The sequence below is a fragment of the Schistocerca serialis genome, unplaced genomic scaffold (genome assembly GCF_023864345.2).
Source record: "Schistocerca serialis cubense isolate TAMUIC-IGC-003099 unplaced genomic scaffold, iqSchSeri2.2 HiC_scaffold_115, whole genome shotgun sequence".
In the NCBI taxonomy this organism is placed as follows: Eukaryota; Metazoa; Arthropoda; class Insecta; order Orthoptera; family Acrididae; genus Schistocerca; species Schistocerca serialis.
Window position 1 is genome coordinate 22501 of NW_026047348.1, and position 5000 is coordinate 27500.

The window sequence follows — 5000 nt, forward strand, 5'->3', positions numbered from 1 at the left end:
GCCATTCGCGGTTTCACCTTAATGCGGCTTGTACTGAGACATGCATGGCTTAATCTTTGAGACAAGCATATGACTACTGGCAGGATCAACCAGGGAGCTGCGTCAACTAGAGCTGAGCAGCCGGCCGCCCGGGAGTGTGTCCCGGGGGCCCGCGCGAACACGCAAGCGTCCGCTCAATTATTCTGCAAACAGGAGGAGGCTGAGCTCCCCTGCACAACACACCTCGAAACCCTCTCAGGTCCCGGCGGCGCGCAGCGCCGTCCTAAGTACTTGGTCGGGTTCGAGAGAGGCGCAATCGCCCGGAGTTAGGCGAGTAGACGCTTTAGGTGCGACCACCCGTGCTCCCAACTGAGCTTGCCGCTGCCGACAGAGGCCCGGGAGCGTGCTGTCGTGGCATTGCCGGCGGGAGACAACACGCGCCACCTACGGTGACCGGCAGCTCCAACGCCAGCGCCACAGAAGGACAAAAGCCCCACTTGGGTGCCGAAGCGAACTCTCCCAGCACAGCGCACGCGCCAACACGTCCGCACAGCTGCGATACAAACCACCTGCGAGAACCGCTGGGGCGACCGAGCAGCAGACGGCGTCGCGGCGCCGAGCGCCGGGCGGCGGCGCATCCTCAGCGCACACAGTCCTCAATCGGACCAGCACACTGCAGATGGCCACCGCGCTTCGCACCGGGCCCGCGAGGACCTACTTTGGCCGCAAGGCGCCGCGAGCAGGGGGCGCCGGCGCGCAGCTGCGCCGCCTGCCGCGTCCGTCGGCCGGCGCGCCTGCCACTGGCCGCCCCCACCAGCCGGCTGTAGCGCGTGCGCCCACGCACCGCGCTGCCAGCACGCCGGGCGGCCCCCCCTCACCGGCCGGGGACGGTCCCACCCAGCCACCGCCGCGTATCGCCTCACACCCAGATCCCCTTTCGCGTTCGTGGGCATGGTGGGTCCCCTTTCACGTTCGTGGGCATGGTGGGTATCCCTGAAACAACCGGTTAATAGCTCGACCGATCGTCGCCAACACTGATTCACCTCTAGCGAGAACAACCGCACCACAACGGGTTACCTGTTGTTCATTTGCGTAACGTCACCAGCAAACGTAGACGTCCATCGCCATTTGCAACGAGTATTGCATGCCTGTGTCAGGTGTCACAACACACTACGTCTGCCCACATAGACGCAACAACATGTGCACGCCTCGAGAACACGTGGAAGGTAGCCCCCGTACGTATGCGGTGTCCATTGCGCGAACGACTGTCAGCCGGCCTCTGCAGGATGTCGCAGATGTGGAACGCGGTGCAACATGCTATCACGGTGTGTGAGAAGAGACGACTACGTCCGAATACACGCTCCACTACATCAACAGACTGCTCATGCTGATCGCCATCCAGGGCGTCCGTTCCTCCCACACGTCTGAATGGCGTACCACACTGCAATCCAGCTCTTATAGGGAGACGACACGTAGCTGCGTGCACAATATTTGGACTGTATGGTCTGCCGTTGCTAGGCGCAGTCGTCGTACGGTCACACATGTGCCACGATGTATCATTCAGTACATACGGACCAATGTGCAGTACAGTTTGTGGGTTTTGCGTACATCGGCGGACAGGTGACAGGCCGTACCACAACGTAGGCTGAGTACGTCGGCATGCGAAGGGCATTGAACATGCAAACTTCTCAACGACCAGCTTGCGAAGGCAGGGGGGAAGGGGGGGGGGCATGTACGTCCTGCTGCTATCCACATTACAGTGTATAGCAGGAGCATGTGGAAAGTCAGCAACACCTGCAAGGTGTTTAACATGACGCGATACACAGGGGACCGGGCAGTGCGAATAGCGAACTATATTGCGAGGGTTGCGGTTAGGCAACACTACACTAATTTAACGAGTTGCATAACAATTACAGAGCAGGTTCAGCGACAACGTGCGTCAGGTTAAGGCGCAATATAGGTTAGGTTGAGGCACAATATAGGTTAGGTTAAGGCACAACATGGGTTACGTTAAGGCACAAATTGGGTTACGTTAAGGCACAACATGGGTTACGTTAAGGCACAACATGGGTTACGTTAAGGCACAAATTAGGTTACGTTAAGGCACAAATTAGGTTACGTTAAGGCACAAATTAGGTTACGTTAAGGCACAAATTAGGTTACGTTAAGGCACAAATTAGGTTACGTTAAGGCACAAATTAGGTTACGTTAAGGCACAAATTAGGTTACGTTAAGGCACAAATTAGGTTACGTTAAGGCACAAATTAGGTTACGTTAAGGCACAAATTAGGTTACGTTAAGGCACAAATTAGGTTACGTTAAGGCACAAATTAGGTTACGTTAAGGCACAAATTAGGTTACGTTAAGGCACAAATTAGGTTACGTTAAGGCACAAATTAGGTTACGTTAAGGCACAAATTAGGTTACGTTAAGGCACAAATTAGGTTACGTTAAGGCACAAATTAGGTTACGTTAAGGCACAAATTAGGTTACGTTAAGGTACAATATGGGTTAGGTTAAGGTACAATATGGGTTAGGTTAAGGTACAATATGGGTTAGGTTAAGGTACAATATGGGTTAGGTTAAGGTACAATATGGGTTAGGTTAAGGCACAACGTAGGTTAGGTTAAGGCACAACGTAGGTTAGGTTAAGGCACAACATAGGTTAGGTTAAGGCACAACATAGGTTAGGTTAAGGCACAACATAGGTTAGGTTAAGGCACAACATAGGTTAGGTTAAGGCACAACATAGGTTAGGTTAAGGCACAACATAGGTTAGGTTAAGGCACAACATAGGTTAGGTTAAGGCACAACATAGGTTAGGTTAAGGCACAACATAGGTTAGGTTAAGGCACAACATAGGTTAGGTTAAGGCACAACATAGGTTAGGTTAAGGCACAACGTAGGTTAGGTTAAGGCACAACGTAGGTTAGGTTAAGGCACAACGTAGGTTAGGTTAAGGCACAACGTAGGTTAGGTTAAGGCACAACGTAGGTTAGGTTAAGGCACAACGTAGGTTAGGTTAAGGCACAACGTAGGTTAGGTTAAGGCACAACGTAGGTTAGGTTAAGGCACAACGTAGGTTAGGTTAAGGCACAACGTAGGTTAGGTTAAGGCACAACGTAGGTTAGGTTAAGGCACAACGTAGGTTAGGTTAAGGCACAACGTAGGTTAGGTTAAGGCACAACATAGGTTAGGTTAAGGCACAACATAGGTTAGGTTAAGGCACAACATAGGTTAGGTTAAGGCACAACATAGGTTAGGTTAAGGCACAACATAGGTTAGGTTAAGGCACAACATAGGTTAGGTTAAGGCACAACATAGGTTAGGTTAAGGCACAACATAGGTTAGGTTAAGGCACAACATAGGTTAGGTTAAGGCACAACATAGGTTAGGTTAAGGCACAACATAGGTTAGGTTAAGGCACAACATAGGTTAGGTTAAGGCACAACGTAGGTTAGGTTAAGGCACAACGTAGGTTAGGTTAAGGCACAACGTAGGTTAGGTTAAGGCACAACGTAGGTTAGGTTAAGGCACAACGTAGGTTAGGTTAAGGCACAACGTAGGTTAGGTTAAGGCACAACGTAGGTTAGGTTAAGGTACAACGTAGGTTAGGTTAAGGTACAACGTAGGTTAGGTTAAGGTACAACGTAGGTTAGGTTAAGGTACAACGTAGGTTAGGTTAAGGTACAACGTAGGTTAGGTTAAGGTACAACGTAGGTTAGGTTAAGGTACAACGTAGGTTAGGTTAAGGTACAACGTAGGTTAGGTTAAGGTACAACGTAGGTTAGGTGAAGGCGCAATGTAGGTTAGGTTAAGGTACGATATACCTTAGGTTAAGGTACAATATCGCTTAGGTTAAGGTACAATATAGCTTAGGTTAAGGTACACGTTGTAGGGAAAGGTGTATTTTGGGGGGGGAGGGGGCGGCAGGTTCGTTGATAGTGATTATCGTAAGTGCATGCCTGCGGGATCATCCGATTTGTCACGTCAGGATGCACTTGTGGCTCATGACAGGCGGCGCTCCGATTCCAAGGTTGTGGCAGATCTGTGTCTTTCATTCCTGCCATTGTTTGTGTACTGTGACAGGAGGCAGTATTGTGATGTTGGGTGCACCCCTGTGTAGGACATGTGTGGGTGTTCGTGGCTTAGCTGAGCAATGGCGGATGTCGGAAGGGTGGGATATTCTGTTTTCTGGGTGGACCTCCCGGTCTGGTTATGATAGTGTGGATTGTGTAATGTGGCGGAGAGGATGCACCGGATGTTCTTCCATGCTGGTGGTTAGATATTGTGTGTGTGCCTGTTAGAGGCAGAGAGTAGTGTGTGATAGTGTCTGGCTGACGTGTGGTTCTCATTGTGTGCAGAGTCTTTCAGCATGTATAGGGACGGTTGTATATATTATCTGTATTCTGATGGCTCTGCATCTATTACTAATCAGTGCCGTGTATACGGTTACTCTGGTTCCAGTCGAAACTGTTCTATCTCTGTACATTAGTGACACTGCGGCTCCACTATGTTGCCGCCCCTGTCGGCCGTTTCCCCCAGTGTGTGGCTAATGATTATCAGCAATCAGTCTATTAGTCAATACCGGTAGTGTGACGACGTGAAATGTCCGGGATGGGGGAAGCTACACGCTTCCCGTGGGTCAGGGCCTAGAAAGACTCTTCCCACGCAGGAGGCTCGGACTGTCATTACTCTTCCGAGAAATATATTTGCCCAGCGTTTTTTGCGACTGCGAGTGCGACGCGTACGAGTACCGACATGGATGGGGCGCTTCCTAGCTGATCGCTCAGCATCGGAGAAATATATTTGCCCAACGTTTTTTGCGACTGCGAGTGCAACGCCCAAGGGTACCGACGTGGATGGGGCGCTTCCTAGCTGATCGCTCGGCATGGGAATCCGTACAGTGAGCAATGCGATCGCGTCTGTAGCTTGTACGTGGTACAGCTCGCAGCTCATGTATAGGGACAGCGGGAATGTCGCATATTGGACATAACTCTTCATGAAACGCAAGTTATAGG

At 50.8% G+C, this 5000-nt stretch overlaps 1 non-coding gene across 1 annotated transcript in view; it reads right to left on the minus strand.

The window, feature by feature from the left end:
* The window catches only part of LOC126432679 (small subunit ribosomal RNA), a 1909-nt gene extending 1813 nt beyond the window's left edge, over positions 1–96 (minus strand). The window contains exon 1 of the ribosomal RNA XR_007578144.1: positions 1–96. This exon is cut by the window's left edge and continues 1813 nt beyond it. This is a non-coding gene — a ribosomal RNA (small subunit ribosomal RNA).
* Between the last annotated feature and the right edge of the window lie 4904 nt (positions 97–5000).